General features: G+C 34.7%; 1 protein-coding gene across 1 annotated transcript in view; it reads right to left on the reverse strand.

The window, feature by feature from the left end:
- LOC309623716 (uncharacterized protein) overlaps positions 1–27,225 on the reverse strand; it is a 451,333-nt gene that overhangs the window by 370,172 nt on the left and 53,936 nt on the right. The window contains exon 4 of the transcript XR_014241492.1: positions 25,727–25,789. The gene's annotated coding sequence lies outside the window, so the exon portion shown is untranslated. The remainder of the gene's footprint in view (positions 1–25,726; positions 25,790–27,225) is intronic.

A 27,225-nucleotide genomic window follows, 5' to 3' on the forward strand; every position in this document is an offset into this window, starting at 1 on the left:
TTGTCTTTTTTTTTTAACATCTTTATTGGAGTATAATCGCTTTACAATGGTGTATTAGTTTCTGCTTTATAACAAAGTGAATCAGTTATAAATATACATATGTTCCCATATCTCTTCCCTCTTGCATCTCCCTCCCTCCCACCCTCCCTATCCCACCCCTCTAGGTGGTCACGAAGCACAGAGCTGATCTCCCTGTGCTATGACGTTGCTTCCCACTAGCTATCTATTTTACGTTTGGTAGTGTATGTATGTCCATGCCACTCTCTCACTTTGTCACATCTTACCCTTCCCCCTCTCCATATCCTCAAGTCCATTCTCTAGTAGGTCTGTGTCTTTATTCCCGTCTTGCCACTAGGTTCTTCATGACCTTTAATATTATCCATTAAAAAATATTTGAGGATAATTTACCAAATATCTCATTGCCAGAAACTGGAAAAATGACATTCAAAACCACTGTTTTTTTTCCACTAAGTTATACTGGTTACCTCTTAATTACTTTAAATGAGTTAAGTACTACTTTAAATTATTTAAGTTCTTTAAGGAACTTTATACTTTTATGTTCCTGTTTGCATTTCTGCAAGTTCTTCATTACTCCATTCAACAAATGTATGTTAAAGTTTATGAAAATATTGACATTTGAACATTTTTTACCTTAAAAATGACAATTTAATATGATTTTCCTAGTATTTGCTGAGTATTTCCTCTACGGAGGGGATATAGCACTTCATTATTTATGCTCTGTGTACAAATACTACAAAATTTATTGGAGCAAAACAACATTTTTCTCACATTTTCTGAGAGTCAAGGGTCTTAGCATGGCTTAACCAGGTCCTCTACTTCAGAATCTCACACAGGCTACAATCAGAATGTCAACCAGGTAACCATAAGTTTCTTTTCTACATCTGTACAACTGTGACTCTACTTCTGTTGTGTAAATAAGTTCACTTGTACCATTTTTTTAGATTCCACATATAAGCGATATCATATGATATTGTCTTTCTGTGTCTGACTTACTTCACTCAATATGACAATCTCTAGGTCCATCCATGTTTCTGCAAATGTCATTATTTTGTTCTTTTTTATGGCTGAGTAATATTCCATTGTATATATGTACCACATCTTCCTTACCCATTCCTCTGTTGATGGACATTTATGTTGCTTCAATGTCCTGGCTATTGTAAATAGTGCTGCAATGAATATTGGGGTGCATGTATCTTTTTGAATTATGGTTTTCTCTGGGTATATGCCCAGGAGTGGGATTGCTGGGTCACATGGTAGTTCTTTTTCTGTTTTTTTAAGGAAAATCCATACTGTTCTCCATAGTGGCTGTACCAACTTACATTCCCACCAGCAGTGTACGAGGGTTCCCTTTTCTCCACACCCTCTCCAGCATTTATTGTCTGTAGATTTTTTGATGATGGCCATTCTGACCACTGTGAGGTGATACCTCATAATAGCTTTGATTGCGAGATTGGGACTGACATATACACACTACTATATATAAAAGAGATAACTAATAAGAACCTGCTATATAGCACAGGGAACTCTACTCGATACTCTATAATGGCCTATATGAGAAAAGAATCTAAAAAAGAGTGGATATATGTATATGTATAACTGATTCACTTTGCTGTACACCTGAAACTAACACAACATTGTAAATCAACTATACTCCAATAAAAAATTTTTTTAAATGTCAGCCAGGTCTTTGGTCTCTTTTGATGACTTCACTAGGAAAGGATCCAATTTTAAGCACATTCATGTGATTCAGGATTCAGTCCCTCAATGGTTGTTGAACAAAACTCTCAGTTTCTTATTAGTGATTGGCTAGAGGCCATCCTCAGTTCCTTGCCATATGGGTCCCTCCAGTTTGCTCTACTAGAGCAAGTACCCAAGAAGAACCAGAGACAGAAAGAAACAGAAAGACAGAGAGAGAGAGCAATGTGGAAATCAACTGTCTTTTGCAACCTAATCTCAGAAGTAACATCCCATAACTCTTGTTACACTCTATTCATTACAAGCAAGTCACTAGGCCCAGTTTGCACTAATGAGAAGGGATTATACAGGACATGGAAACAAAGAGGTGGGTATCAGTGGGAGCCATCTTAGAATTCTGCCTACCAGGAGCCCTGAATTACAGTGTTTGTTTTCATGGAGTTTGCATTTTACTGCTGGAGGAGAGGCATCAAAGAAATATATATATACATACATGCACACACACAAACACACAAGAACAACAATATACCAAGTGACCATACAGGCAATTTAAGAAATGGAGATCAAAAGCAAAATGGTATTTGACATAGGATATTGAGAAAAAATGTGAAGAAGTGAACCAGACATATTCTAGGAGAATAGCCCAGCAGAGAGAATAGCAAGTACTAAGTGCATGAGATAAATGCAAGTTCGGTATTCAAGGAAAATAAAGAAGCCCCTCCTGGCTGGGGCAGGATAAGGTAGGGAAATATGAAAAGAAATAGCTGGCTGTTCATGTAGGGCTTTTAGTCTGTGGAATGAATGACTTGGCTGCTCCTCTGAGTGAGATATGAACCGTTTAGAGTGTTTGTTTGCAGAGGAATAACGCAACCTAACCTACAGCTTTTAAGGCCCATTTTGAATTCTGTATGAAGAATAAAGGGTAAAATTGGTAAAACATGGGGAGACAGTATAGGAAATTGTCTTGGTAATCCAGGCAAAGTTATTATGATTACTTGGGTCAAATTGCTAGCTGTGATTATAGTGACAGGTGGAGAGCCTCCGAATGAATTTAAACATAGATCCAGCAGCCTTTCCTGGCATATTTTCTATTAAGTATGAGAGAGAAAGAGATCAAGGATGACTCCAAATATTTTTGCCTGAACATGAGAAAATGTGGAAATACCATTTAGAAAGTTGGTTAGTTGTGGAAAGATCAAGTTGCTTCAAGCCCAATACATTTGAAATAATCATTAGATATACAAATATAGATGTTGAGGAGACATTTCTATATAAGTCTTAAATGTAAGGGGAAGAAGGTTTGGAGATATAAATTCGTGAATCATCAGAATAGAGATTGTGTTTAAAACCATGGGACTAAATGAGATTAGCTGAAGAGCAAGCAAAGACAAGGAAGAGAAGAGGTCTGAGAACTGCAACCGGGAAGGTCTCAGATATGTAGAGATTGCGATGATGAAAGTTATTCAGTGATGGATTATGTGAATTCATGAAGAGTGGAGGAAACAACAGAGTGTTACAGAAAGTTTCTACTCAAGGGTTCAGAGAGATGAGAACTAAAATTTCATCATTGTTTCTGGCAAATGAAAGCCACTAGTGACTTTGACAAGAACCTGATCTGAAGAAAGGTGAGGGCGAAAGAGTAGGGATGACTCGTTGTGGATTGGGCCAAATAGAAAATTAGAGAAGAAATGGAGACAGGGAGTGTGTAAACTTTTCAGCTGCAGTAAAGAGTTGCATAGAAATGATGCAGTAAGGATGTGGAATCAAGACAGCAATTTTATAATTAGGGGTTTAGGATTTTGTGGCAGGAAATAGAAACACTACACAATGATTTTAAGACTAAAGAGACATGTAATTAGATATTGAAACAACAACATCAATCTAGTAGAAGACATCAGCTCTTGCCGAGCAGAGCTTCCCCGGGGTGGAGCTCTCCCAGGGCTACAGTAACACTTTGTATTCACCTTGCCTCCTCAGCTCAAGTGACATAACTAATGCTGGGCGCATCAATATCCCTTCTGTGCTCCCTTACCCCTGCCCACACCTCTGTTATTAATCCATTTACAGTTGTTCATTTGAAATATTTGGGGTGAATTTTCTTCCCAGACAGTCCCCTCCCTAAATGCAGGGAATCCTAAGTCCTTCATTGGAACTACTGACTTCAAGGTAGCTGGTATTTAACGATTACGAAGCAACCACCACTCTTGCAATCACCACGTAACAGCAATGAAGCTAGTCTCCAGACTAAGCTAATGACATGGTGGACACTTTGCTGTCAAATACCTCCAATTTTTCTATGACTTTGCTTGCCTGACAGTAAAAGAGCTAGAAGACACACTCTTATCCCAGTGCTGCTTCCGAATCTCTCATGATGCAGCAAGGTGGTAGAACCTACCTGATATCCAAAACACTCATTACAAGGGCTCTGGGAAATAAAATGTTTAGTATCTCAGCCTCTCTAGTTTTGGAATTTACACTAGAAGGAGGTAAAGATTGATTCTGAGTGCTACCTCAGTCATTTACCATATGCACTGCAATATTTCATGGAGTTTCTAGGATAATTATTTTATAGAAAGGGAAGAAATGAAGAGTGAAGAGACAACTGCAGGAGAAAAGCCCTTTGGATGGAATGGGACCAGTGCTCAAGTAAATATTCCATGTATTATGATTACACCCAGTCATAGCTAGGAATACCATCAGATGCAAATTTAATGGGGATGGTAGCTTACATTATGGCCTCTGTGTCTTCAAGTTTTCAAACAAGTCAGGACTACATGAAGTGAAAAAATAAAAGTTGGATGAAAGTTTGAATATATCTATAAATGTTCCTCTTTGTCAATTAAGATATTTAGCTTTAAATTTGATTAAAGTTGCTCTTCTTTGCAGTCATCTTTATCTACTGCATCTTTTTCCAGTTCTCTAAATATTTTGCCATTCTATATTTCCACATGTAACCATTAAAGTGTTTCATAGAAAATAAATTGCAGATCATGTTTGTAAGTTTTAAAAGTTATTTTTTGGTTTTGTTTATATTTGTTTGTTAATTATAGAACCTTCACCTATATTGTTGGGTATGTGGGTTAAGCACATTTATTATTGTGTTAAGTATTATAATGAGGGTGTATCTGCCATTTTATTTCATGGTTCTCTTTATTATCTTTTTTAAAAAATAGTATTTATTGTCTTATTTTCTGGCTTAGATACATTGATATTTTTAAAATGTAAAATGCATTTAGCTGAAAATTTTTAAAAATCTCTGCTACAGTGGCATAAACAGAGAGGAATTTATGTTCATCATGTAATAGTAAAACTGAAGGGAAGAAAACAGAATAGTTCAGTGATAATAGCAGAACCCAGACACTTGCCATATTTTAATTATGTCGTACTTGTGAGTACATCTCACAAGTCCAACTCTTTGTTGCTCCCTAGTCTTAATACGACTGGCGAAATTTTCCCAATTTGCCTACATTTCAGGTGAAAACAGAACATTTGAATCAGGCAGGGGTTACTCTATTAGCAAAGTAAGGATCTTTCTGGATAAACCTCACCTTTCAACTCAATGGTCAGACATGTTTTCCAGCTACCCCCTCTCCCCCTCCCACCCAGGTAGGTAAGTCTGCATAGGCAAGCATTTTTAGTCATCTATATTCTATAAAATGGTACTTTAAAAAATCAAGAGGAGAGGCTGGGTTTTGAAAAGTTACTCTTTAAATGTCTTAATATTATCAACGTGTGCGTGTGTTTATAAATATTCTTGTTATTTTATTTTACTTTTGTGACTGGAAAATGAATCAATTATTTACTTTTCTCACAACTGCATTCTTGTAAATGCATTTCTTTTATGACTGATTTTCTCCAAGCTTTTCTATTTTCAAGAGGATCTTGTGTGACTTAGAATATCTTTATATTATTTTCAGATTTAAATAATTATTTTGCATGATATAAAATTGAAGATGTTTTCCAGTATTACTTTGAAATTACTAGTCTACTGTCATCTTATATCCATTTTTGCAGTTGATTAATCTTATTTTAATCTGATTCTATTTACTTTATATGATCTATTTTTTCTTTAGAGGCTTAGTGATTTTTCTCCAATTTTTTTATTATTAATTTTCACTGTAGTGTGGTTCAGTGATGTTTTATTATTACCTACTAGAAATACATTAGCTCTTTCATTTTGAGGGCTAATATCTTTACTAAGTATAGGCAATTTTTAGTCATTTCTTCAATTATTTCTTCTCTGTCATTAATATTTTACCATATATTAATGTTAAATCTAAACTCCAGTCACCTAAGCGTTCTGATGCATATTGCCTCTCTTTTTCTCTCCCTTATACTTTCTAGGATAGGTCTTCGGACTATTATTCCACTTCATTCCTTTATTCTGTGTGTCTATTCTGATATTGAACCCACCCATTACCTTCTTTGGTAATTCTTTGACTTCACTTTTTTCGTTTCTTATCCAGTACTTTCTCCTTCATCTTTTGGATGTTCTAATCCTACTTTCTAATTTTTCTAAACTCTGGGAATATATGAAAATTTGTTCGCAATACTAACTTGTCCTGGGTACATGATTCTGCTTCATTTGCTATAGGTTGTTTCATTTGTGATGTTTCTTTTAGGCCAGTTGAGTTCCTTGGTATTTTTAACCATTAGACTCGTATTACTCCGGGGCTATATGCTCTCTCAGTGGGTTATGTATGAGGGCCTAGAGCTCAGGTCCTGGTTAGTATAGCTGCTGACAGAGCAGAGAATACTTTTGTGGGTTTTAGCTTGGTTTAGCTGCTCTTATTTTATAGTCTGGCTCAACCACTTGCTGTTTTTCCTCCCACCCACAAACCAAAGAATAAACTCTCCCTGTGCTCTGTGAGAGGAATTGCTCTTTCCAAAAGTTCTCTTGAGCTGCAGTACCCTAGAGGTAAGGAGAAAATGCATTTGGGCTGAGCAGTGGGCCTGTGTCTCTTATCAGCTCCCACGCCTGCCATGCTTTGTGAGTTGGCTTGGTGTGACGATTCCACTCCATCACATACTGTTGCTGCTGCATTTCTGCTTTGCAGTAGTGATGGGGTAGAAGCACAATGTAGAGAAAATAAAATATGTAACTAAAATATTTCTCTTAATTTCTTATCATTGGGAGCTTTTCCTCTTACACTTTGAGCAACAGATCATGGAGTCTCATAATGGGATCTGACTTTCTTTCCTTCCTTCCTTGTTTCCTTCCTTCACCCCCACCTCTGTCTCTCTCCCACCCCCTTCTTTCCCTCCCTGTCTCTCTCTTTCTTTCTTCTTTCCTTCCTCCGTCCCTCCTTTCTTTCTTTTTCTTTTTTCTTTTTGGTTAAACTAAGCTCTCATATTAGTTGCTTTTTGGCGCCTATGACATCTTCAAATATTGGACTGTGGAAGAGAAAAAGCAGCAATAAGTTTCCTACCTTTTTAAGAGGTAGAAATCTGACTACCTGATAAAATTTTTATAATTTTTTTTAACTACTAAATGCAAATATCATATGTTAAGAATGTTTTAAACTCAAGGAGACTATATTTAAGTTGTTTTTTCTTTTCAGTGTATTCCAAGTGGGTTTTTTTAATGTATTGAATATATGCATGGTCAATAAACACTAAGACACTGATATTTTCTTAAACTTGAACATCTGTTATAGTTTTCTAATTTACAGTTATTGAATAACTGAAATGAGAATGAATCAACAAATAATTGAATAAAAATATTTTCAATTGATTTCTATCATTCGGTGTGCCCACCCCAAATTCTCACACCTTGTTCTTTGTGCATAATATTTTTATTCTTCCAAGCTTCCCTGTATCATAGATAATCTACTATCTTCCCCAGTCTAAGAACCAGAAAAGTAATATAGGATCTCAGCCATCATCATAACTTTGATGACTGCAATTACAGCTGATGCAACCTTAGTTCAGGTATCTGGTTGTTTATTTAATTGCTAAACACATCAAATGTATTCAGTCAAATCACAACCAGCTGCTCACTAGTCCATTATATGGAAGTCTTTTATATCATTAGTAGAAGTTGCAACTTCCAGTCTCAATACAACAGAGAAGAACAAACCTGACTCCATATTGGATCTATTACTTTAGCTCTAACCTTTGTGCTCTGTTGCCTGTGATTAGTCATGCAGGCTCAGCACCTTGGTCTCTTCAATCAGTCAAAGAATATTGCCTATAGCCTGAAGGATACATAATAGCCCTTTCTCAAGGCTCTGCCTCCCAGGCTTGACCTTTAAAGCCATAAAACGTTTCATTCCTATAGAGATAAAAAGTGGCAGAACAGAAAATAACATTTGTCTTGTTGGAGGTTTACAGAAACATGATGACCAGCTCTACATGGGCAGCTGCAAGAACAAAGGATTATCAGATCCACTCCAGGACCTGGCCGGCACCAAGAAGTCTGCAAGGACCAGCCACACTCCCTCCCCTTTTAGTGTAAAAGCAGCCTGAATTCTAACTCTGGTGAGACAGTTCTTTGGGACACTAGTCCACCATCTTCTTGGTCTGCTGGCTTTCCAAATAAAGTCGCTATTCCTTACCTCAACACCTCGTCTCTCAGTTTATTGGCCTGTCATGCCATGAGTAGTATGAGCTTGGACTCAGTAACATAAATGTTCTTTTCATTATGCAACCAGAAATGAGAAAAATAAAAAATCCTATTGACTCAATAGTTGAGTCTTAAGACAAGTTAAATATAAAAACATTTGTCTAGCTTTGTTCTATTACAACATAAAATTATGATTAATTTTAATATTTAATTTGAAACAAAACCCACTATCTACACACTATACATAATTTTTTGGTTTTGGTGGATGAGTTTTTGTAGGCAGAGATGTGAGGTCATCTAAGAGATTTAATATAAATTATACAAAGTTATGCACTTTACATTTTTATCTCACTTTAAGGTTAAAAAATATCAGATAAGTTACTAATTATTTGTTAATATCATCTATATATCATACATATATTAGAAATTTAAGCATTCAATTATTAAACTCCCTTATAAAAAGTATGATGTGTCTCCAGCCACACTTGTGCTAAATGCTAGGAATCCAGGATTTAAAAACACATTATCTATCTTCCAGGTAGTGGCAGAGAAAACAAGTAAATATCAGCTACATTATAATTTATATATACGCATATAATTTATGCATATTTATGTATATATATAGCCAGATATATATGCATATCTATATGTGTGTATAATATATATCTCTCTCTCTCCAGATATAGGAAAGAAAGATAAGATTTAGAAAATACTTCCAAGAGGATGAAGAGTTTAATTTGGGGTAAATGTAAAGAAATGTCAGAAACTGTGCCATTTACAGATGTTGAGGCATAAGAGGAAATGGCTCTAGAAGAACATGAATTTATTTCATGTAGTAGGAGCTCTTGGTGAAGATATAGTTAAGGAAGGTTTAGAGAGAAAGTAAATTGATGGGAGACAGAGACTTCTAGAGTGAATCGAGGAAAATCAAACTATATCAAAGAGAATATTATTTGCTTTAGAAAAGAATGTTAACAACAGAAAAATTATTGTGACTTAGAAACCCCAGTTTCCAGAATTTTGGAAATGATTTGAATAGTCAAAAGATCCAAGGCAAAGTCAGGAATTTGTCAAATTTTCATTAAGAAGTGATAACTGATAAACCAGTTTGTATTTAGAAGGAGGGTAAAGGAGCAGACTGATAAATATTGATTAAATGAAAAGAAGTTCTTATGTAGATGGAAAATGAGCTAATATTTTGGCATGCTGAAATTGTTGGCTTGCTCAAGAGACATCCAAATTGAGATATATTTAGGCAATTATATGTGGTTTAGAACTCAGGAAAAACTAAAAGGAATTAAATAGAAATATATGTGTACATTTTATCAGCTTATGGGTACTGTTGAAACAAAAATTATGTGGATGAAATCAGCCTGGGAGGACCAAAAAAAAAAAAAAAAGTTGAAAAGATAAGGTGACTGATGATTGAGGTCTGAAGAATACTAACATTTATGATGAACATGAGATATTGGTCTGAGATGGGCATATCTATCTTCACTCAATATCTAAACCTGATTTTTTTTAAAAAAACCTGAAATTCATCCAGGTATACAATGAGGAAAGCTAAAGATATCATGTAAATTATGTCTGTGGTGTACAGTGAGAAGAGCTAAGAGAAATGTGTGAATTATGTCTGAAGACTAAATAAAAAGTTTGAAACATTTACCTTAATGTAGGATAAAAAAGGAAAAATAAACATACAAACAATCTGTTACTAAAGTGAACATTACAAGTGAAAGAATACATTATGCCAGAGAATTGCAGGAAGTAAATACTTATTTTTTAAAAAATCTACTGAAGTATGAAATATAAAGATGACAAAAATTATACCTCATCTTCAATATTGACATTTACTGCAAAAAAGAACAGAGAGCTATCCAGAATAGAGAAACACTAAACTGAGAAATGAATACATTAAAAGCAAATTCAAAATCTAATAGAAACTCTTTTTTAAATAAAGGAAAATTTCTGTACAGTATTATTATTTTAATAGAGTTTCTTTTTTACCAGTATTATGTTCACAACAAAACTGAGGGGAAAGCACAGGATTCCTAACCACCCCTACCCTCACTCATGTATAGCTTCTCACATTATCAACATTCCCCACCAGATTTATACATTTGTTACAACTGATGACTCTACCTTGGCACATCATTATCACTCAAAGTCCATAGTTTACATTACCTTTCACTCTTGCTGCTGTACATTCTATGGGTTAGGACAAAGGTATAATGATATGTGTCCATCATTATACTATGGTACAGACTATTTTCACTACTCTAAAATCCTCTGTCCTCCACCTATTCATCCTTCCCTTCTCCCCAGGCCCTGGCAATCACTGATCTTTTTACTGTCTCCATAGTTTTGCCTGTCCAGTGTGTCACAGAGTTGGATCATACCGTAGGTAGCCTTTTTAGAGTGGCTTCTTTCACTTAGTAATGTGCATGTAAGATTACTTCATGTATCCTCATGGCTTGATAGCTCATTTCTTTTTAGCGCTGAAAGGGAAAAACAGCTTTTAAAATTAAATAGTTTAGGGATTTCCTCAAATGGAGTATTTTAGGAAGACATTCTGGTTAAAATAAGGATGAGGAGGAGACCTGGGTGCCACCTTACTTCTATGTCTAGAATCTCTGAGAAGGCCGTTTAAATCAATGGGCTTAAAAAGAGGGGAAAAAAAGGAAGCAAAACTAAGTAATTGTGTATTAATATAGTTTTCAAAATTTCTGAATTACACAAGCTTTAAAAATTAGAGTTGAGGGCTTCCCTGGTGGTGCAGCGGTTGAGAATCTGCCTGCTAATGCAGGGGACACGGGTTCGAGCCCTGGTCTGGGAAGATCCCACATGCCACGGAGCAGCTGGGCCCGTGAGCCACAACTACTGAGCCTGCGCGTCTGGAGCCTGTGCCCTGCAACGGGAGGGGCCGCGATAGTGAAAGGCCCGCGCACCGCGATGAAGAGCGGTCCCCGCACCGCGATGAAGAGTGGCCCCCACTTGCCGCAACTAGAGAAAGCCCTCGCACGAACCGAAGACCCAGCACAGCCAAAAATAAATAAATAAATAAAAATAAAAGTAGCTATAAAATTTAAAAAAAAAAAAATTAGAGTTGAAAGTGTCTGAAAAATAATTTCTTTTATATATTTATTAACTTATTGTCACTAATTCAAACTTTTATTCCACAAATTCACACGTTTTATTGTAGTCTTCCTCACTGCTCAACACTATTTTAGGTTCACAATCCCTGGGCATTTAAACTAATTAGAAATTTGGTTTTCAGACTCATATGTGAATGAACATTTAAGTTCTTGACAGATTGGACACACACACACACACACACACACACACGCACACACATAGTTAGACATTCTGATGAAAATATTTTCAAAATAATAAACATCTGAATGTCAAAATTTACACACATATTATAAAGAGAAGAAATAATTATTTCTATACATAAGTATGGCTCCAAAATTTTTCACAAAGAAGTCTATGTACTATGGTTGCTAATCTGATTCAATCTTTTCCTCATCATCAGAATTTAAGTTCCATCATATTTACCAATGTGTGTATCTTTGTTGCTGCTGACACAGTAAATGGAGTTGAGGCAGTGATTTACAGGAATTTATTAAGCTGTTCAAGGCTCTTCTTATATTTACTCATGATGGCTTGGTTTCTGCACTGTCAGGTGGATGTATTATAATCTATCATTTTGGATCAGCAGTGTTTCTGGGCTCATTTTGATTTTATGTGGTCTCTACTTTGAATTGCTATAAATTAATTTTTAATTTATTTCCTTAGAAAGACTTATGTGCATTCCTATACTGGTCAAATGCAAATCACTCAAGTATTTGTAATATTTTGACTTGAAACCATGTGAATAACAAATATAATTTAAAACTTGACAGTCAAAGATTTCGGTTCTAGTATTTATGGTACAACTCTAAGTTATAAAATTATTAACACTAATGAATGTAAAATTTTGTGTGGTGTGTAATATTAAATTCATTTATTTCTGTTTAACATCATTACTTTTTATCAATATCATGATGAGTTAAGTATAGGTATTTTTATTTTTCTGGTATCATCAGATAATTTTTTATTTCATATAGATAAATTAGATGGCAAGCTAAAAGTAATTCTTTATGTGCTAAAGCTTATGCTGTAATTGATATTTATGTTCACAATGTTAAAATTTAAAAGAACAGTATTTTTACGCTTAGAGAAATATAGTAAACATACTCCAGTACTTTTTATAACTTTTTATGACTGAAATCATCTAATAAGTACCAGTTTTTGGCTTAAAAAACAAATTAGGTAATTTGATTTTAATTAAGCTGGCATATAAATTTATATAGGTCTTTTCTTAAAAGAAAGGGGTCCACCCTTTCTTATAAGCTGCCAGGGCTGCCCAGTGATTTTGAGTTTGTTTTGTGAATATCGTGTATTATTTGTGGGTGAGTTTAGGTCTGAGAGCCATTCCATGAACCCATTAAAGCTCATGTGTTTTAAGACATTTACAATTTTTTCCTACGAAGATTCTTTTTAGTAAACCACTGAAATCACATTTCTGTTATATTTGATTGCATTATAAAAATATCTAAGGGGTTCCACATCACACGTCATCATGAAAATGCAAATTAAGTCAACAATGAGATAACGTTATACATCTATTAGAATAACCAAAAATCCCAAACACTGACAACACCAAATGCTGGTTAGAATATGGAGCAATAGGAACTCTCATTTATTGCTCATGGGAATGTAAAATTGTACAGCTACTTTGGAAGACAATTCTTACAAAATAAACACACTCTTACCATACAATCCAGCAATAACTCCAAAAGTTAAAAACTTATATCCTTACAAAAATCTGCATATGAATGTTTATAACAGCTTTATTCTTAATTATCAAAATTTGAAAGCAATGAAGGTGCTCTTCAATAGGTGAATAGATAAATAAACTGTGATACATCCACCCATTAGAATATTACTCAGCACTGAAAAAGGCACTATCCAACCACTGGAAGACAGAGGAAATTTAAATGAATATTATTAAGAAAGAAGTCATTCTGAAAAGGTTACATACTGTATGATTCCAACTATATAACATACTGGCAAAGGCAAAACATTGGAGACAGTAAAAAGTTTAGTGGTTCCCAGGGTGTGAGGGGAGAGAGAGATGAATAAGTGGAGCACAGAGGATTTTCAGAGCGGTGAAAACAGTGTTCATAATGTTATAATGATGAATACATGTCATTAATTACACATTTGTCCAAATCCATAGAATGTACAACACCAAGAGTAAACCCTAATGTAAACTATGGACTTTGGGTGATAGAGATGTATTAATGTAGGTTCATCAACTGTAACAAATGTACCACTCTGGTGAATCTAAACCTGCTCTAAAAAATAAAGTCTTAAAATCTTAAGATTTTTTTATATGTGTGTATATATATTTATATACACATACACACACATATGTAAGTGTGTGTTTTGGAAAAATATTAATTTCAAAGGCAGCAAATAAAATCCCATTCACTAGGATGCCATAATCAGTGCAGAATATTACTGCAGTGGATTGAAATTAAGAACAATAATTTAATCTACTACATGTGGTGATACATTATAATCAAAATGAAAACATCCCTTTACTAAAATGTAATTGATTTATGTCTTATAACCATGAAGATATTCATTAGGAGTATATGACAGGTACTCAAAAGCAGTTAGCAAACCTCAACTTTAGAAATATTATTGACTCAAAACTCATAAAAGTTAATTCAAATTGAACCTTTATATCACCATCATGTTACAAATTCTTTCAATGGAAACATTAGAATTTTGTAACAATTATACAATTTTATAGCTAAAACATTATATAAGCAGGAAAATTTTTTAAAAACTATGTCTATGCTGAGAATTAGTTATAGAGTTGTGATAATATGTGATGTTGGAATTTTTGTAGCTAATTTCTGATATCGCATGAGATCCTTGTCCATGGTAATTATATTGCACACAGTTTGTTATACAAGATATTTTGGATCATCAAACCCCCAGGTGTCTGCACCATATGGCATGGCAGAAATGCAAGATTGCCATCTAGTGGCACAACCAAAACAAAACAAAACAGATGCCAAAACATCACTTCTCAAAATTCCAAGAAGCAAATGGTAGGAGTAAACCATATGGACTTCCTCTCATCAAGAGTGATCTAGCTACAACCAAGGAGTTGTGGGGAAAAGATACATGGATAGAGCTCTCAGGGTGTATATAATGAGTGATGATCTTTATGGCTCAAGTCTAAGCCCACTAGAGAGTATGCCCTGCAGAGGCTGCACACACCAAGCAGGGTTAAACCAGCAAGCCAGCCTCTCTTCTTGCCTATACCTGTGCGTGCTCTACAAGCCAAAGATAGAGTGTTTCGGGTAAGTGGGCAAGGGGTCTGCGTGGGTTCAAGCACACAGGCTCCGTTTCACTGAGCTTGATCTACCTATTGCCATTGCCTATGTGTGTGTGTGTGTGTGTGTGTGTGTGTGTGTGTGTGTGTGTATATATATACATATATATATAGTTTACCAACACTAAAATCTGGAGTCCTACAAAATGCCTTAAATACCAGCATGGTATGCTATACAATTTTCTCAGAACAAAAGAAAATTTTATATTAAAGGAGCAGTAACAATAGACTTCTAACTATAGAGTTAACTTTCAATGCATACCAATAGGGAAACATTTGGCTAGATAGAGGAAGACTCAGATGAAGAGTATCTTAAGGAGTTGAAACATGTGCAGTCTTTTATATAGAATGAGATAGATGCACTGAACTAAAACAAACAATAAATTAGATTGTGTCTCCAACTGCTATTACACATGGTTTTCTAGACCAAAGAGTGTAAGAATGATTAGCTTATCTCACTGTCAAACTCAGTTTTCCATGTCTGGCATTTGTGCTCTCCATTCTTAAGAACTTGGGTCTGTTGGGTTACAAAAACTGTTCATGGAGGGGAGGCAACACCTCATAAGAGGACTGGCAAGTGATTCATTGATCTGGAATATGTGCGGTACTCTGCTACTTTGGGTTCCTCATGATAGTGGATAAGCAAAGGAAAAAAAAATTACTTGCTAAAACAATCAATCCTCATTACCACGAGAAACTAAGGTTACTACCACATAATGAGGGTAAGAAGGACCACTCTGGAATCCAGAGAATTTACTTAGATGTCTTTTTGTGTCTCCCAGTCAAGTAGTAACTGTCCCTGGGCACTATAAAAATCCAGACACTAGCAGGAATTAAAAAGTTCAGACACTTTGGAGATTGAAGACCTCAGTCTCTCCAACAGGTAAGCAAACTAAACCAGTCACAGCGTTGGCAGGAGGTGAGGGATATTTAGAACGGTTTGGCGGAAGAAAGATGATACGTATCTGTTACGTAACCTTGAGACCAGCTGAGTCAGCAGGGACTGTGCTTTTGTTTTTCTGTATCCTTAAATTTTACAGGGGATTGTGACTTAGAACCACCTTGAAAGAGACTCTGTGATCTATCCTCTTAGGAAAATTGAGTATATTTTGTACTGACAAAAACTAGTGACACTAAGTTGTACTGTGGAAGCTTGTTATAATGCAGACAAACAATCGGATCTGAGTGGTACAAACAGTACATATTATCAGCCTCTTCAGATTGCCGAGGTCCCTCCAGTAAACCCTCAGCTGCCTACTGTGCCTCAGGTGATTTCACAGCTGATGGACTCTGCTTGCCCACTGGTGCTGAACCCTGCTTCTCAGGTGCAGCCAGATGACCAACCAATGCCCAGAGTCTTTGTTTTCCAAAGGAAACAATAAAGGAGATGGAAACTGACTTCCTGCCTGGTAAGGAGAGGAGCCAAACAATAAGACTTTAAATCGCAGTAAAGCTGTCAGTCCATAAGATGAATCTTGACCATGAGAATTAGGAGAGAGGAAAGAACTCGGTTAATAAATCCCTTCTCTTTTCTACCACCTGTGAACTGATCTGAGGTATAGATTATGAATCAAATTGTTTGATAACATCTTACTTGGCTGAATAGCCTAGAATACCTTGCTCTTCTGTGCAGGGAGAGTCTATCCCAGCATCCAACAGATCTCCTTCTTTCTCTATTTTTCCCCTTTTTTGTCCTCATTCTCAGTGTCTTGGGTTTGTCCTCACCAAATAAGAATGAGCACTTATCTTTACTTCAGGAATTGTTTTCTAAAAATCCCAAAATTGAAAGTCAAAGGTGTTACAATTTTTTTCCATAGAAATTGTACCATTTTGTATTTTCAACAATAATTGGCTCTTTCTTCACAACAGAAGGGTTTTAAAATTACAGATTTTTTCAACCTGTAAAGTGTGAAAATATATCTCACTGTAATTTTGATTTACAGTCTCAGTTTTATAAGAAATCTGAACATACTTTCATTCATTTAAAAGGCAATTGTGTATATTTCTCTGTGAGCTATTGTGCATATATTGAGCCCATATTCTTCTGGGTTGTAGATCTTTTATTAATTTTAAATTTGGATCAGGGTATAAAAATGTTACCACACTGGTAAAATTTGACCTACATTGCATACGGAAAAATTGTATTATAAAAATTGAATTTCAATAATTTAGGCATATTTTGTTGAAGAGACATGCATGCTGTAGGGTATTATAATTTTTTTATTCTCTATTTTTATGCACTGTCTCTCGGAATGGAACACTGTTGGAATCTGTAGACTATTTCACTATTATAAGATTTCTCCCTAGCCCTTGGGGCTTTGTAATTTTTTTTATTTTTAAATTTTCTTTGATTTTGTATAAATTGATACAGCAATTATGTTATTACTTAAAATGATAATAATTTTTTATTTTAGCATTCGTAACATAATCATATTTTGGGGCATAGAAACTTCAAATTTCATTAGTTCTTCAATAAAGCTCAATAAAGTTATCCTTATGCAAATTTTGCTGTATCAAAGCATAGTCACATTTTAGTACCTTGGCCTTTAAAACTGAAGTCTTAAATTTAGGAGTTTATACTGTTTTAAGTGCTATACATAAGGGCAAACCAGTTTTTAATACATGTTTTCCATATGGTTTTTATAATTAATACTTCAGCAAAGATGGCATCTGTAAAAATGTCTAATTTTATAAACCTCTAGTCTGAAAGTCAGTTATTGTTTCTGAAATATATTTTATAGACTCTACTTTAGTTTGTTGCTTTGAAATTCTCTTGTTTTGTTTCTGGAACAGACAACAGGACCCTAGAAGTGATTTTATTCATTCACCCAATGCCTTCCTCCCTTAATCTAGAGGTATAAGCATTTTGCTGCTCAGGACAGCAGTCGGAGATGGCTTCCTAGCAATTTAACCCTCTGCTGAAGTATTTTAGTATTTTTACAAACAGGACAGCTCCATCCGTGCACACAGGCTAAACATCTGCCCTGCACCGGAGACTTAGGCAGCTGAGGATGGAAAGACAGGGTGGAGTTAAATTGTGAAGGGCTTTGAATGCCAGGGGGTTTGGGATTCCCAAAACAAACATGACTGTCATTTATTTTTAGAGACAAACCTTAGGGAACCCCTCCCTCTATAAATATCTAATAATAAATGAGTAGTTAAATAAACAATAGTATAGCTACATAATGGAATAGTCTGTAATTATTAATATCAAGGTTCTGAAGACCAGTTAATGACACAGAACAAGTGGAAAAAAAATGTGTATAGAGTATAATACCAATTTAGTAACTACAAATATGAAGATAAGAATAGAAGAACCAACATCAAACTGTAAACTGTGGTTATTTTTGGATGGTAGTATTATACTTGATTTTTATTTTCATCATTACTTTTCTCTATGTTTTAACTTTTTCTATAATGAGCACATATTACTTTTATAATGAATACATAATAAATTTTATTTTTCAAAAAAAAAAAAGAAAATTTTATGAGTCTGTAATATTTTTTAAAATCTTTCAGATTGCTTTACTTTTTGTAATAATTTTTAAAATATATGATTCTTAATCTAAAATATTTAGTAGACTACCATGCATTAAATCAAAGTTCTGTAAAACATTCTGGTTTTAGATTGGAAATTTATTGGATTTGTCCTCTACACAGTTTACTTATATGATTCTTACAAATTATTTGAAAAAAGATATAACAAAATACTTTTATATTAAAGTTTTATTTTTATTTTTTTCAAAGTTTGCAATGCAGCCACATTATTCTCAGAAAAGGATATATTTAAATTATTTTTTGATCCCTATTTGAAAATGCATTGCAATGGATTCTATAATTTCAATGGCAAAATAAAGGTTTCTGTATGAAAAGAAATAAAAATTTTAAGTAGACAAAATTGATTTATTTACAATTTTGGAAAGGACTTGTTTATATAAGTTTGAACCATCATGTTTAGAAAAATGTGTTTTATTATTTTATTTACAGTTAATAAAGAAAACACAAAATCATAACCAAAATTTGTGACCCAGAGAATCATTTGGATACCCAAGCCCAGCAGGCAATAAATGCTTATGAGGCTTTTTTAGTACAGAGTGATAAATTATTAGAGTGAAATACTATTAACTTCAAGTTCACACATAGCAATTAAATGCCATGAAGCTCTTTCTGGTGCTTTGCCCATGTTAAAAAAGCAATTGCTATTTCTTTACTCAGTCTGAGGTTAGTTCTGATTTTTAATTAACATGAAAACAAGGACCTTCCTTTAAAACACTCTATTCCCAGGAGTGTGTTCTTCCAATCTCTAATGAAAAAATAAACACCAGGTCTACTAAGCCTCACGCTAGGTTTCACTGGGACTCATTTCATTTTGCTTTTCACAAACTCCTGGACCAAATATGCGCTTTCACCTCTACTATGGACGGTTTCCTGTCTGATTTTTACACACTTACGTTAACTGCTTACTATATTTATTCTATCAATCTTGCCTTATTTTTCCAACTTCATTCAAAATGGAAGAGAGGAAGGAGAAGGGAAAAGTGTTACAAATTAAGAAGATAAATCTACCAGTAGATTAACTAGATAATGTTATTAATGCCTAAGAAAGCGAGTTAAGGTGATACATTTCTCTGATGGGAGAGAGGGGGGAAAAACCCATACGAATAAATAAAACATATGTCATTACAGTTTTAAAATATTTTCTTATGAAAAACTGTAACCATACAGAGAAGGTGAAATAATGCACCTATATATGTAGCTCCTTGATTCTAGAATGAACATATAATTTTATCATCTGTCTATCTGTCCACTAATACTTCTGTTCATTTGTCAATCTATCTCAGTTTTCTGATGCATTTCAAATGAAGGTGCAGACATAATCCATTTCAACCCTAAAGAGTTCAGCATGCACAAAAGTAACTAGAATTCAATATTTGTTTACATGTTTTTTCATCTGTTTTTAGGTAAACTTTATACACAGAGATATGTACAAATCTTGGGTATACTCTTCATGAGAGGTTTGAGAAATGCATATATTATATAATTGAAACTTCTATCATGATAAATCATTACCATTTCCTTGGAAAGTTCCTTCAATCTCTTTCCCAGGCTCCTTGACCCTATTTCCTCAAAGGCAACCACTAATCCAATTTTTTTCACTGCAGATTAGTTTTGCCTATTCCAGAAAGTCAAAAATAGAACCATTTATCTTTTTACATTCTGTGAATTGTTCACAGGTGCTTTGCATTACCCACTTTACAGAATAGAAAAAAATTGGCCAGAATTATTATATTATAAAATATGTTCATAATACTATCTTCCTTAAGTGTTTTGGTTTTATAAAAGTTATTATTGTTGATTTAATTTTTTAAAATTTCCCCCAAATATTCAAGCTTAACTAATGCCCTGGGCTAATTTTAGTAAGTAATATTTTTCTAGGAATTTGTCTAAATTGATGATTTCAAATAAGTTTTCAAATCTGTAAGTTTATAGTAGTTTATAATTTTTCTCTGATATGTTCATTGCTGATGTAAATGTCATTGTATTCCCTTTACATTTATGAATTGTTTGTGCTTTCAGTATTTTTTTCTATATGTCTATTATTCTGTACAAAATAGGTTAGAGTAGCTTTAACTTCACCATTTTAAAAGTTCTTTTCTTTATTTACTAATTGCTATTTTTAACTTTAAATCTTCCCTTTCAAGTGATTTAGGTTTATTTTTTTTCTAATTTATAAATTTGATGTTGAACTTATTATTGTTACCCTGTCTGATGCAGAATGTAAGGCTATCAATATCCATGAATGTGTTTTGACTTAATTCTAGACATTTTGTTATCTAGAATTACATTATTATTTTCTGTGGGTGTTCAGGTCTTCATTATGATCTAATTGTCTCATGAATTATTAAAATTACTTTTATTAATTTTAAAAGTTGATGTATTCTTAAATTTTTAAAGTTTTCATGTTTTTGTTTTACTTATTGATTTCTCAACTGTTTTGTAGTCAAATAATATGGTCTGATGATAACAGTTACTAGAGAGTTGTTATCAATCCAGAGATTACCATCTTGAGCAATCTGAGTTTGAGATATTGGATACAGGACATGCATTTAGGACCATGAGTGCATCTTCCAAACAGTTTCAAGTGGTTTCCCCCTGAGTAAGATCTGTCCCTTCTTACTTCAATGTTAACTCACTTACTGCTTTAGGGACTTCCCACATAATCCAAGGCTCTGGCCAACTGAAAATACAGTCACTGTGTCCAAATATTAGATTTAAAAATTTTGCTTTATAATTATTATAATAATGATATCATATATCATAATTATATATGATATATCATCATATATGCCAATTTCTTATAAATTGACTCTGGTCTATTTTAGATAAACATATAGACCCTGGTCAATTTATAATCTCAATTATTTTTAAGTTCTGATCTTTAAAAAATAGAATATTGTGTTTCTCAGTTTTAGTTTTTATGTTACTCTATTTTCAGCAGTGTCTGTTTTCCTATGTATTGCCTCTTACATGGGGTCATTTTCTATAATCATTTCCACTTCTCTTCTATATATTTCTTGAACTTTGTTAGCTTATTTTTCACCCTCTTCTGTTGTCAATCAGGAGTCTTTTATATCTGTTTTGAGACCATTCTTACTTTTTTTACAAAAAATTCTTTCAATCAATATTGATATTTTTGACAATTTTCACCTGCTTGGGAGCAACATTTGTAGAGATTAGAAGGTGGGACTAGTTTTCCTTACCTGCAAATTTTCCATGTTCTTTTATATTTTTGTATTCATCCACTACTGCTTGTGTAACTGTTATTTCTGTGGTGAGGTATTGTTTTGTTTTATTTTTGGTAGTGCAGGATTTTAACTTTGATTCCTAGCAGGAGATGCCTTTGGATACATTCTTAAGATGGAGTGGGAGATCTCCAGTAGCTTAAAGTCATCTATTTGGATGTGCTTATCTAAATATACATTGCCCATTTATTCAGTGATCCAACGTAGTGGTTTTGCCAATTGGTAAGCATCACTATTCTGAGTATAAACTCAATTACAAAGAAAGTAAGCACAAGATGCAGTCTTTTTTTTCCCTAGGCTTTCTTTGGGACATATTCATGTCAAAACCGTCTATGTAATCAGTCCACTATAAACCCCACCTCTCACCAATATATCAGGTGACTTATTGAGTCCACAGGTATTAACGTCACTTCACAAATAATGTCCTATAATTCTATGGCCAGGTCAGATCCTTTTGTTTTAGTGCAAAGCTACCATGGACTGAAATTCCCTTGAGAGAAAGCTAAAAGGAAGATATACATCTAATATTTGTATGGTTCTCTTCAAGAAAATCTAGCCTTGCTTTTTGCAATACCCTATACCCAGTTTCCCTTATTGTTAATATCTTACATTACTATGGTACGTTTATAACAACTAATGAACCAATATTGATGCATCATTATTATTAGAGTCCTTAATTTATTTGTATATCACTAGTTTTTATTTATATCCTTTTTTATTTCTGTTCCAGGATGCCAATGAGTATACCTCATTACATCGCCTTGTCATGTTTCCTTAGGCTCCTCTAGCCTCTGAACTTTATCAGCAGAAATATCTTTTGAGTAGTAATATTGGCTATATATAACAAGTAAATGTCACTCAAGAAGTAAAATCCCCAAAAGGCTTACAGTTTCTTCATCTAAATTGTACTAAAGAATTTCCAGCATTGCCACTTAATTTATTATGTATAGCTATTGAGGCCAGGTCTTAGTCAATTAGCCTAAGAAATAATTAAAACCATTCAAAGCTGCTAGACCTACCACACTGTATCTAGTTGCTTGTACATATTTAAATAAGTTTTTTCATGTATATTCATGTTCTTTACTTTTTAGTGGACCACCCTCAGGATCTGTTAATATGGTATCTAGTACCACACATTTTCCAGATCCCCACTCCCAGTATTTTTATCTAAATACTATAATTCTCTTGGTGGGAAAACTTTGTGCTTTCAGGTTTGTTTGTTAATTCACTTAATGAAGTAGCCAGTATACCCACAAAGCTCTTGCATTTCTACCGTCCTTTAAGTGAAAATAAAAAAAGCTTCCTGCAAAAACCTGCTTTCACTGCACTGCATGTTACAACATTCCAGGTGTCTCCAAGTAATAATAAAAATATTTCCTTTGCCAGTGTTTTTTGTGGGATACTGAAGTCCCATACCTAAATATGAATTGAATTTTCAGTGCTGTCACTTTCAATTAACCCAGTTAAACAAGGACAGGTTTCTCCCAGTGACAGCAAACAACTGGCCAAGATTGGTCATGTACCTAGGCCTTAGTTGCCAGCCTGTAGTTTTTTGGTGATCTATTATTGTGTTACCTACTTTTCTAGAACTTAGTGGCTTAATAAAAACCATAATTACATTATTCCTTATAATTCTGTTGTTTGACTGGGGCCCAACTGGGTGTCCTTATGCCCTTCTGTTTGGAGTCTCTTATGTAACTAAGGTCAGATGGTTGCTCCAAGATGGCTTCGTGTATGTATCTTGTGTTGCTGGGGAAGGCTGGTTTTGGGGCTCAGTAAGACACTGAATTCCTGAGTCCCAGTCTCAGTGCAGCTTTGCTGTGTCCAGATGGCCTCTTTCTGGGGCCTTGCCATGTGTTCTCCCAGTAGTGTTTCTTAATTTTTATATAATAACTCAGGGTTTCCAGGAGTGAAAAGTGGAAACTATTATGGCTTCATAAGGCAAACTGTGCAACTGGCACAAGGTTGCCTCTGCCACATTTAAAGTGAATCACAGGGCCTGACTAATTTAATAGGTGAGGGGGCTACACTAAGATGTGAGTATTGAGAGGTGTGATGATTCATCAGGACCATGTCTGAGAACTAACTAAGACAAGTGGAGAGAAAGACAGTTTCCCTCCTTAGAGATTTCACCAGACTTACAACATGGAGGACTTGCTAAAAACGTAGTTTCAATTTTGAGAAAGCAAGATGTGGCAACTATCTACCACATGATGGAATCCTACTCCTAAGAAGTGCAGTGGCCTCTTCTGCATGGTGTGGTGACAAAATGATCCTCTGAGTGCAAGAACAGTATTTAAAAAAAAAATAGCTGCTCTCTACTTTTGTTATCCAGGTGATCTTTTCTAACTCCAAGAGTTAACCCGTTTCTTGCTAGTGTCTGTGGCATAATGGAAATTTCCAATTATTAGGGAAAGTATGTTACCAATTCTAGAGCTATTTATACCAAAATGATACTCGAATCTCCAGATTCTTGTCCTGTCACATATTCGTTTTTCTGCTCTGACAGTACAGATATATTTGATAAGGATAGGGTTTCAATATGAATTTGACAAAAATGATAAGAAATACAGGAATTCTTCCTGAACTATCACCTGTTCTTCTGTAAGATGCTTGAAGGAACATGAAATATTGAATTATTATCTAGAAGGTATATATCTCATATCTTTCTGCAGGTGTCAGTGCTAAGCTCTGCAAAAATTTCAGCCAAGACCTTGACATATTCCTTTTTTTTAAATTAATTTTTATTGGAGTAAAGTTGATTTACAATGTTGTGTTAGTTTCTACTGTACAGCAAAGTGAATCAGTTATACATATACATATATCCACTCTTTTTTAAGATTCTTTTTCCATACAGGTCATTACAGAGTATTGAGTAGAGTTCCCTGTGCTATACAGTAGGTTCTTATTAGTTATCTATTTTAAATACAGTAGAGTGTATATGTCAATCCCAATTTATCCCTCCCCCCTTTTCCCCCTTGGTAACCATAAGTTTGTTTTCTATACCTGTGACTCTATTTCAGTTTTGTAAATAAGTTCATTTGTACCATTTTTTTTAAATTCCACATGTAAGCAATATCATATGATATTTGTCTTTCTCTGTCCGACTTACTTCACTCAGTGTGACAGTCTCTAGGTCCATCCATGTTGCTGCAAATGGCATTATTTTGTTCTTTTTTATGGTTGAGTAATATTCCATTGTATATATGTGCCACCTCTTCTTTATCCATTCCTCTGTTGATGGACATTAGGTTGCTTCCATGTCCTGGCTATTGTAAATAGTGCTGCAATGAACATTGGGGTGCATGTATCTTTTCGAATTATGGTTTTCTCCAGATATATGCCCAGGGGTGGGACTGATGGATCATATGGTAGCTCTATTTTTAGTTTTCTAAGGAACCTCCATACTGTTCTCCGAAGTGGCTATACCGATTTACATTCCCACCAGCAGTGTAGGAGGGTTCCCTTTTCTCCACACCCTCTCTAGCATTTATTGTTTGCAGACTTTTTGATGATGGCCATTCTGACTGGTGTGAGGTGATACCTCACTGTAGTTTTGATTTGAATTTTTCTAATAATTAGTGATGTTGAGCATCTTTTCATGTGCCTCTTGGCCATCTGTATGTCTTCTTTGGAGAAACATCTATTTAGATCTTCCACCCATTTTTTGATTGTGTTGTTTGTTTTTTTGATATTGAGCTGCATGAGCTGTTTGTATGTTTTGAAGATTAATTCCTTGTCAGTTGCTTCATTTGCAAATATTTTCTCCCATTCTGTGGGCTGTCTTTTTGTTTGTTTATGGTTCCCTTTGTTGTGCAAAGGCTTTTAAGTTTTATTATGTCTTGTTTGTTTTTTTTGTTTGTTTTTATTTTTATTACTCTGGGAGGTAGACCAAAAAAGATCTTGCTACAGTTTATGCCAGAGAGTTTCTGCCTATGTTTTCCTCTAAGAGTTGACATATTCCTAATTTCTAATACTCTCTAATTTTCAGTTGGTCACGAACCCAAAGTGAATAGACTATCAAAGTACGTAATATCTTGTAGAAGAAAAAAAAAGGAAGTAAGCAAGAATACTAATTTACCATATAGATCCAGGAATAGCCTTATATTTTATATCATTGCTTAAGAAGCATAAATTCGAAGGGACAAAAGAAAGCCCTTGACTTTTCAACACAGAGAACTGTACCTTGATAAACATGATCCAATCAGGGTCAGGAATCTCCTCACTTAGGTGGACTTTGCCTCTTTTCTGGGTTGAAGGTGTAATGAAACAGGGAAATAGAAAGTGGATACGGAGACACAGAGATAGACATATTTGTTAGGTTAACGCTTTTTAACACCACAATCAGCTATGCAAAGGCAATTTAGTTTCTTTTTTTAATCCCAAATTCATCTGTTTTTCCTTCTAAGTCTCTACCAACATAGTAACGAGAAATGCAATCAATATAGATTCCACTCAGGTAAACAATCCAAAGCAACAAAAGGGAATTCAGTGAAACAGTCACTGTATTTAAGTAAAATCTATTTTTCATAACTTTGGGAATTAACATGTATAATTACTTGTAGCAAAATTAATGAAAAACTGAAAGGATCATCCATAAATATATAAATTATACTGCTGGATTTCTATGTTTCCTCCATACTCATATTTAATCTGTTATAAAATATACTTTACAGTTTCCATCCTCAACCTGTCTCATGTTTAAACTTCCATCTGAATATGTCTCATACAAATATTCCAACTAAGACATTCATCTATAGAATGAATGACAGTGAACCTGAGAAGGAGTATTATAAAGCTAAAATTAAACCTAGTTACAGATTCAAAATGTCAGCATAATAAACAAAACGAAGGTGTTCTGAGCCAAACCTACTTTATTTCAATATGGGAAATGTGTTTTACAAATGCACAATATTTAACATGCCCAATAAATATAATTGCAAAATGAACATTTGAAAGGTGAAGCCTAACAATTGATGACTAATGCAATTGTCAATGGGAAAAATGGTGATCTATTGAGAAAGATATGTACACAATTAATGACAATAATTAAACTGGTAGGTAGTCATTAGCAGCAAAGAGGAGACAGTGGCGAGAAAGACAAGAAGAAATCGATTCACACCCAGCCATCTGGGAACTCTCCCTTGACCACACCCAGAATGGGCGAAACTATGGTTGTGTGGTGGGCAGTTTATCCTGATAAAGAGTGAGCACAGTAACATGAGGGGACATCCCCGGGCTGCGCATGCCCAGACCAGACAGGCGTATAACCTATAGTAAACCCAAACTCATCATAATTATAATAAAACCTACATGTGGTTTTGCCCCCGAGTGGGCGTTTCTTAGCGATTCAAGGGTGAGAGCATGCGCAGCAGTAAACTTGTTACATAGCTCGCGACTGTCAATCAAATAATGATCCCTTGTCACTCAACCCCTCCTCCCTGCAAAATGCTCCTGAAAGGTGCCCTTAAGCCTGTACGGGAATGCTGCTTTCAATTCGCAGAAACAGCCCGCGCGCTCTCTCTCTCTCTGAGAGTGTACCTCTGCTTTGATAAACTTTGCTTTGGGCTTGCTTCACTTCGCTGACATAGCCCGCTCTCTTTCTCTCTCTCCCGCTCTGAGAGTGTACCTCTGCTTCGATAAACTTTGCTTTGTGCTTAAGCTTAACATGGTAGTTTGCAATT

This window comes from Balaenoptera borealis (assembly GCF_965194805.1).
Source record: "Balaenoptera borealis genome assembly, chromosome: 2".
Lineage (NCBI taxonomy): Eukaryota > Metazoa > Chordata > Mammalia > Artiodactyla > Balaenopteridae > Balaenoptera > Balaenoptera borealis.